We start from the raw sequence: 8,094 nt of genomic DNA on the forward strand, positions 1-8,094 counted from the left end.
ACGGCGAAGGCTTTGTGGGATAAGTTAGGGACTTTGTACCAATCTAAGTCTCTGGTGAATAAACTGTTCTTGCAGAAAAAGCTGTATAACCTGAGGATGAAAGATGGAGACTCGGTAACAGAGCATCTGAATGCATTTAATACTGTGGTAAGTCAGTTAGCATCTGTTGATATTAAAATTTCAGATGAAGATAAGTACATCAGTTTGTTGTGTTCTCTACCAGATTCGTGGGATAGTCTGGTTATTGCAATAGGTAGCAATGCAACTACATTGCATTTTGATGAAATAGTCTCATCCTTGCTGACGGAGGAGATGAGACGGAAAAATAAGGAGAGTCAGAATGGTTATGCCTTGTCTGTACGAGGATGGTCCCAAAACAGAAACAAAAATAAGTCATTGAGTGGGAGATCTAAATCTCCAGGAAAACCTGTAAAGGTGGTGTGCTGGAAATGTGGAAAGGAAGGGCACTTCAAAAGGGACTGTAAATCTAAAACTCCTGATAAAGGAAAGGGATCTGATGATGCTCCTTCTGTAGAGGTGAAAACTACCTTAGATGAAGGTGGGGATGTGTACTTGGCTTCTTCAAGTACACATGTAGATCATGAGGCATGGTTGATTGACTCAGGTGCATCCTTTCACTTCAGTCCCCATAGAGAGTGGTTCTGCGAGTATGAGAAATACGATGGTGGTGATGTCTTCTTGGGGGATGACAGGAAGGCTAGAATCGTTGGTCGTGGAAAAGTAAAGTTGAAGTTGCAAGGTGGAATGGTTACAACACTTCCGGGTGTTCTGTATATTCCTGCATTGGCCAGAAATCTGATTTTTGTAAGCAAGTTGGATGATGCAGGTGTAAAAACAATGTTCGAGAAGGATACCTGCAAGATGGTTCGAGGAGCACTGGTATTGATGTGGGGAGTTCAGACTGGAACTCTATACAAGTTGCAAGGTAGCAATGTTGTTGATGGGTGCAACAATTCTGTGGTTCTTGAAAGTGGAGCAGAAAATCTAGTGGTCTCTGGAGAGAAGATCATGCTGTGGCATCAAAGGCTTGGAAATATTGGAGAGAAGGGCCTTCAAATACTTCATGATAAAGGTATGGTAGAAGTTATGAGTAATAGCTCTCTGGACTTTGATTTATGTGAAAATTGTGTATATGGGAAGCAGAATCGGATGAGTTTCCCCTCTGGTAGTAAGAGGGCGAAAAAGATATTAGAGCTTGTGCACAGTGATGTGTTTGGACCTGTGAAGGTTCCATCACTGGGTAGGTTTGTGTACTATGTATCATTTATAGATGACTTCTCAAGGAATACATGGATATATTTCCTTAAGAAGAAATCTGAAATTTTTGACAAGTTTAAAGAATTTAAGGCTCTGGTGGAAAACCAGAGAGAGAAGAAGATAAAGGTGTTGAGGACAGATAATGGTGGAGAGTTTTGCAGTAAGGAATTTGAAGAATTCTGTAAGAAGTGTGGTATAGCACATCAGAAGACTACTCAATATACACTTCAGCAAAATGAAGTTGCAGAAAGAATGAACGAGACGTTGATGGAAAAGGCAAGAAGCATGCTCAGGGGTGCCGGGTTAGGACAGGAATTTTGAGCAAAGGTAGTGGAGACAGCATGTTACCTGGTCAACAGATCACTTTCATCAGTGTTGGAAGATAAGACTCCACAAGAGGTATGGACTGGTAAGAAACCCTCTCTTTCACATCTGAGGGTATTTCGATGTGATGCACATGTACATGTTCCAAAGGAGAAACGAACCAAGTTGGATAGTAAATCTGAAAAGTGCATCTTTATTGGGTATAAGGATGGTTTAAAGGGTTATAAGCTTTGAAATCCAGCAACAAGGAAGGTTGTGTACAGCCGAGATGTGGTGTTCAGAGAGGTGAAAGATGTTATTAAACATGAAGTCCAACGAAAGGAACCTGAGAAGATAGAGTTTGAGCTAAAGGAGGAAGAATTAGACTCTACAGCCGAGGAGGAATTAGAAGATGAAGAGCCACAAAATCTGGGTGTAAGAAGATCAGTTCGAGAAAGAAGGCAGCCAGAAAGGTATAGTCCATCTACTTTCTGTTCAAATTTTTCTTTATCTATTACTGATGATGATCCCAGAACTGTGAAGGAAGTAGTAGATTCAGAGGATGGAAAACTTTGGAAAAAGGCCATGGTTGATGAAATGGCATCTTTACACAAAAATGAGGTTTGGGATCTGGTGGAGTTGCCGGATGGAAGGAAACCCATTGGCAGCAAATGGGTGTTCAAAAAGAAGACAAATGTAGAACGAAAAGTGGAGAAATACAAGGCTCGGTTGGTAGCAAAAGGATATTCATAGGTGCCGGGAATTGATTTTGGTGATATTTTTCTTCTGTTGCCAATGTAACCTCTATTAGGTTACTTTTATCTGTTGCTGCTGCTTTTGATTTTGAGGTAGAACAGATGGATGTGAAGACATCATTTCTTCACAGGGATCTGGAAGAGGAGATCTACATGAAGCAACCTGAAGGCTTTGCAGTGAAGGGTAAGAAATAACTGGTATGCAAGTTAAAGAAGTCTCTATATGGGTTAAAACAATCACCAAGGATGTGGTATCAAAAATTTGATACATTTATACGGGGACTTGGCTTCACAAGAAGCAAAGCAGATCACTGTGTGTATTTTAAATTAATTGGTGACCGTGTTATTTATTTGGTCTTGTATGTGGATGATATGTTGTTGGTTGGAAATGACAAAGAAATTATCCAGGATTTGAAGACCCAATTATCCTCCAAATTCGACATGAAAGATCTTGGTGCTAAAACTATATTTTGGGCATGGAAATTAAAAGAGATAGGGCAAAGAGGAAGCTTTGGTTAAACCAGAGGAAGTATGTCGAGACAATATTGTAGAGATTTAATATGCAGGATAGTAAATCGGTGAAGGTTCCTATTCCTGTAGGTGTAAAGTTATCTGCTAAATAGTGTCCCAAGACACAAGAAGAGGAAGAGGACATGTCCGGTGTTCCATATGCAAGTGTATTCGGTAGCTTGATATATGCAATGGTTTGTACTAGACCAGACATTGCACATGCAGTGGGAGTATTGAGCAGGTTTATGTCAAAACCAGGAAAGGAGGATTGGACAGCAGTGAAGCGAGTTTTTAGGTATTTGCGTGGCACTAGTGATTATGGTTTGTGCTACCAAGGAAGACCATGATTGGACAGAGTGTTGGATATTCATGGCTTTGTTGATGCAAACTAGGCTGGAGATCTGGATCAAAGAAGATCTACAAGTGGGTATGTGTTTAACCTATTTGGAGGTGCAGTCAGTTGGATGAGTAAGAAACAATCTATAGCGGCACTATCAACTACAGAGGCAGGATACATGGCAGCCACTCATGCAAGCAAGGAAGCAGTTTGGTTGCAGAGATTGTGTTCAAGTATGGGGTTAGTACAAGGAGCTATAAGGACAGACCGTGACAGCCAAAGTGCAATTTTCTTGGCAAAGAACCCTGATTATCATTCAAAGACAATGCACATTGATGTTCAGTATCACTTTGTGAGGGATATGATAGAAGACAAAAAGGTGTTGCTGATAAAGGTGGACACTTTGAAGAATACTGCAGATGCATTGACAATATCTGTGAGCTCTGAGAAGTTCTCTTGGTGTAGAGAAACAATGGGTGTTTCAGGGCTGGAAAAATGACTAAGCTCTCCTGTGGCCCCCTGTGGAAAGAAAACAACAAGTGGGAGAATGTTGGGTTGTGTTATATTTTTTCCACGACTAACCTATGTAGTGAATTGGGGGGTTAGAGGCGGGGTAGATTGCGCAGCAGGGGGGGTGGCAGCCCCCCCCCTTTATGGGGTCCAGGGCAGTGCCCCAGGAAAATTTTTTCTGGACCCTATATTAGGTTGGGCGAACCTACCTATGGTTTCTTGGTCCATGGTTTTGGACGCGATGGTTTTCGGTCCATGGTATTGGATGCTTCGGCATGTATATATATGTATTGTAACATTGAAAATAATATAATGCAAAATCAAACTGGTAGTCCCGGTTTTGGGATCCAGGGGAAATCTCTGTGTATATGTGTTTTATGTGTTATGCTCTCGCATTGTTTATTTTCTGTGCTTTAGAATTCATATGCAGGTAATTTCTATACAGGGTTAAAACCTACACTCCCTATGAACTTGTTTATGGAAAGCAAGTCTTACTTCCAATAGAGTTCCAGATCTATACCTATAAGACAGCAGTCCAGTTAGATCTTGATTTGTCAGAATCCTAGAAGCAAATGATGACACAATTAAATGAGCTCGATGAAATCAGACAAGAGGCCTTCCAGAGGACTAGTTTAGTGCAACAACAGAGGTCAAGATGGCGTGATAAGTACATTAAAGAATGGAAGTTTCCTCCAGGAGATTTGGCATTGCTCTTTGATTCAAAATTAAAAATTTTCAAGGGAAATTCCAAACACATTGGCTTAGACCTTATGAAGTTGAGAATGTCTTTGATAATGGTGCAGTTAGAATCAGGGCTATTGACGAAGAGAGAACTCCTCTATTAGTAAATGGACATTGACTCAAGCTTTACCATAAACCATTAACAAAAGAGGAATTTGTTAAAATGTTTCAAGATAATTTAGAACTAAACATGGTCAAGAAGAATTCTTCTTCTTTTCCACCTTAGAAATTTTCATTCAGTTTTTTCTTCAATAAAATATATATATATATATATATATATATATATATAATATAAAAATATAATAGGTCGTTGATCTGGCAGGCTAGATCGATCACCATCTGCAAGCTGATCCAAGCGACTATGCCCGGTGAGATCTGGAGGAGCTCGATCCATCCGAGCTGAGATCTCCTTCATGGAGTCTTCTTCACCCTCTCCCGCCGAAGCAGAGGCCTTCTCAAATCTGCTGAAATCACTGCCAAAAAAGAAAACTTCAGAGGTTTCGAAATTTGTGAAACGTCTTGATGATATCCCGGAGATCTCACTCCCGCCTGAGAAACCGATCCAGGTTGCCCTTTCTTTGTCTGAACGTGCCTTGGTGGGACAGTTCACTGGTCTCTGGCCCTCGCCCAGATCCACTGAAAGCTGGGTCTCAAGGAACTGGGCGCCTCTGATATCGGGCAAAGTCACTTCTTACTTTCTGGGGAAGGGTTTCTTCCTATTCGAATTTTCAGAAAAGGAAGATAAGGATCTGATCTTCCGAAATGGACCCTATTTCATGGGCCCCCAAGGACTGTATCTCAATAAGTGGACGCCAGACTTTGATCCAGCAGTCGACGTGCCCACTGTCGTGCCTGTGTGGGTTAGATTGCCTAATCTGCCAATGCATTGTTGGAACTGGGAATCCCTCAAGCACATCGGAAATACCCTGGGTAAATTCATTGATCGAGCTAACAGTAAAGATCAATATGACTGTGCGAGAATTTGTGTTGAAGTTGATCTTGAGGTGGGTCTGCCTGAGGCAATAAAGATCAGAGTTGGCAGTTGGACACATCTCCAAAAGCTGGATTATGAACAGTTGTCGTTCAAATGCAGGAAGTGCCAGGTCTATGGCCACTTCGCCAGAGGATGTCCAAAAAATGCTGAAACAGAGAAAGGCAAAGAGGACGGGTGGATGCAGGTCAAAAGGACAAAAAGCAAAGCCCCAAAAATAGGAAATGTCAATGGGAAAGCTCTCCAAACGGGGTCTCAAAACCCACATAGGGAAGAGCAAGGAAACAAATTTATACAACTCAGTTCAGCATCCGAGGAAGTCCATGATCTAGAGACACAAAAGAAGGAATCGGCCCAAAAAGAGCCCCCCCAGGAACCAAAGCAAACAGATAGCAAAACAGACAGAATGGAAGATACACCCTCAGAAGAGGCTGAGGAAGTACAAGGCTCAGAGGATTCAGAAGAAGAAGGTGAGATAGGAGAAACACAAACCTCGGCCAGAAGATCTTTGAGGGGCCGAAAATCAGCCCGTGAGAAAAGAGAGCAGGAGACATACAAAGACAAACTGCAAGGAAGCCAACCTACTCTCGAGAAACTCCTGGCTAAGACTCTGAAGATGAATAGAAACCCGCCCCAGAGCTCTAAAGGAGCTCTCCACTCCAAAAATAAGTAATGAGAATCGTCTCCTGGAATTGTAGGGGTATGGGGAGCAAAATCAAGGAAGAAGCAGTAAAAAGTTTGATAAGATCGGAATATCCTGACATACTCCTCATCCAGGAGACTAAAATGGAGGACAAGGCCTTCCTCCACATAGGCAAAAATCTCTGGAAAAAAAGTGAAGGGCAAGCAGTCTCAGCCAGAGGTGCCTCAGGAGGCCTGGGTACCCTTTGGAATCCAAGCAAGCTCACAAGGGTGAAAGAGATCGCCAACACCCACTGGCTATTCTCAAAACTAAAGCACGTTGATTCAGATGAGACTCTTTGTCTCTTTAATGTGTATATCCCGGTCAGTGCAGGAGAAAAAAATAATTGTTGGGAATCTATCAGAGAGCTGGCAGACTCTAAAGATCTAGCAAATATTATTGTCACTGGAGATCTTAATCTCACACTATCTATGGCTGAAAAACATGGTGGGAGCATAATAAGGGATCCAGCGTGAGAGTGGGTTGAAGATCTACTCCAGGATTGGGACATGATCGACATCAAACCCTCGTCGGGCAAATATACCTGGTCCAATAAAAGGCTTGGTCCAGGCCACATCGCTGCAAGGTTAGATCGATTTCTTGTTCAAAGCTCTTTTTTACTTCTTGGTCTAGATACTAGAATGCATATTCTTCCATGCAGTGTCTCTGATCACAGGCCCATTAAGCTAGAACTCTCGGCTCACTGGGATAAAGGCCCCACTCCTTTTAAATTCAATCCTCTCTGGATCAAGGAGCAATCCTTCTTGCAATTAGTAAAGGATATGTGGAAGCAACCAGTGAATGGCTCTTCGTTCTTTGTGTGGGAGGAAAAACTCAGGAGAGTGAAGGCAGCTCTTAAAGTTTGGGAAAAATCTCTCCCAAATCCTGCAGTGGAAAGAAAGAAGCTACAAGAGCAGCTAGAGACCCACCAGCTTAACTCAGAAAATGAGGAGATAACAAAAGAAATTCTCGAAAAAGAAGCAGATCTCCAACAAAAGCTGCTTAAAGCAAGCCTGACCAAGGAAGAATATTAGAGGATCAAATCTCGCAGGCTCTGGCTCAAGGAAGTGATAGAAATACATCCTTCTTTCATAAACAAGCCCAAGCTCGAAAAAACTCCAACAGCATCATCGAAATCAGGGAAGAGAACACTATTCATAGAGACACTCAAAGCATAAAAAATGTGGCCTTTCAACATTTTAAAAAGCTATATAGCGAAAAAGAGGGACATGCTCAAATTCCATTGATTGTAAATGAGGTTCCCAAGCGGATAACTAACAGAAAGAATCAGTCCTTGGAAGCAGAAGTCACAAATAATGAAATCAAAGCCGCCCTCTTCTCTATGGAGCCAGACAAGGCTCCAGGACCTGATGGCTTTACAGCCAGATTCTTATAGCACTGTTGGCAGATTATCGGAAAAGATTTGTGTAGGATGGTCCGGAAGTCTCAAAACTGTCAGAAGATAGGGGGAAGCACTAACTCGGCTTTCTTGGCCCTTATCCCCAAGGAAAGAGGTGCAAACACCTTCTCCAAATTCCGCCCTGTCTCACTTTGTAATATAGGTTATAAGCTGATAACAAAAGTGATAGCGAACAGGTTGAAAACAATACTCCCGGACATTATCCCAGAGAATCAGGGGGGCTTCATTTAGGGAAGACAGATAGCATACAACTATATTCTGGTTTAAGAAGCAATCCACTCAAGTTTGGCCCGGAAGGAGAAAGGAATGGTTATCAAAATTGATCTTGAAAGTGCCTTTGATAGGGTTAGACACAGATTCTTGCTGGAGGTCCTTCATAAATTCGGGTTTGGGCATAAGTTCATCAATTGGATCAAGGCTTGCATTAGTGAGCCATGGATTGCCCCACTGGTGAACGAGAGAGCCACGGACTTCTTCAAAGCCTCAAGAGGGCTGAGGCAAGGGTGTCCCCTCTCCCCCTTGCTCTTTGTCCTCCAAGCATCAGTATTAAGCTTCCTCTTGAACAGA

This window comes from Pinus tabuliformis, chromosome X (assembly GCF_031772625.1).
Source record: "Pinus tabuliformis cultivar Carrire ecotype Pingquan chromosome X, CPIR1, whole genome shotgun sequence".
NCBI lineage: Eukaryota > Viridiplantae > Streptophyta > Pinopsida > Pinales > Pinaceae > Pinus > Pinus tabuliformis.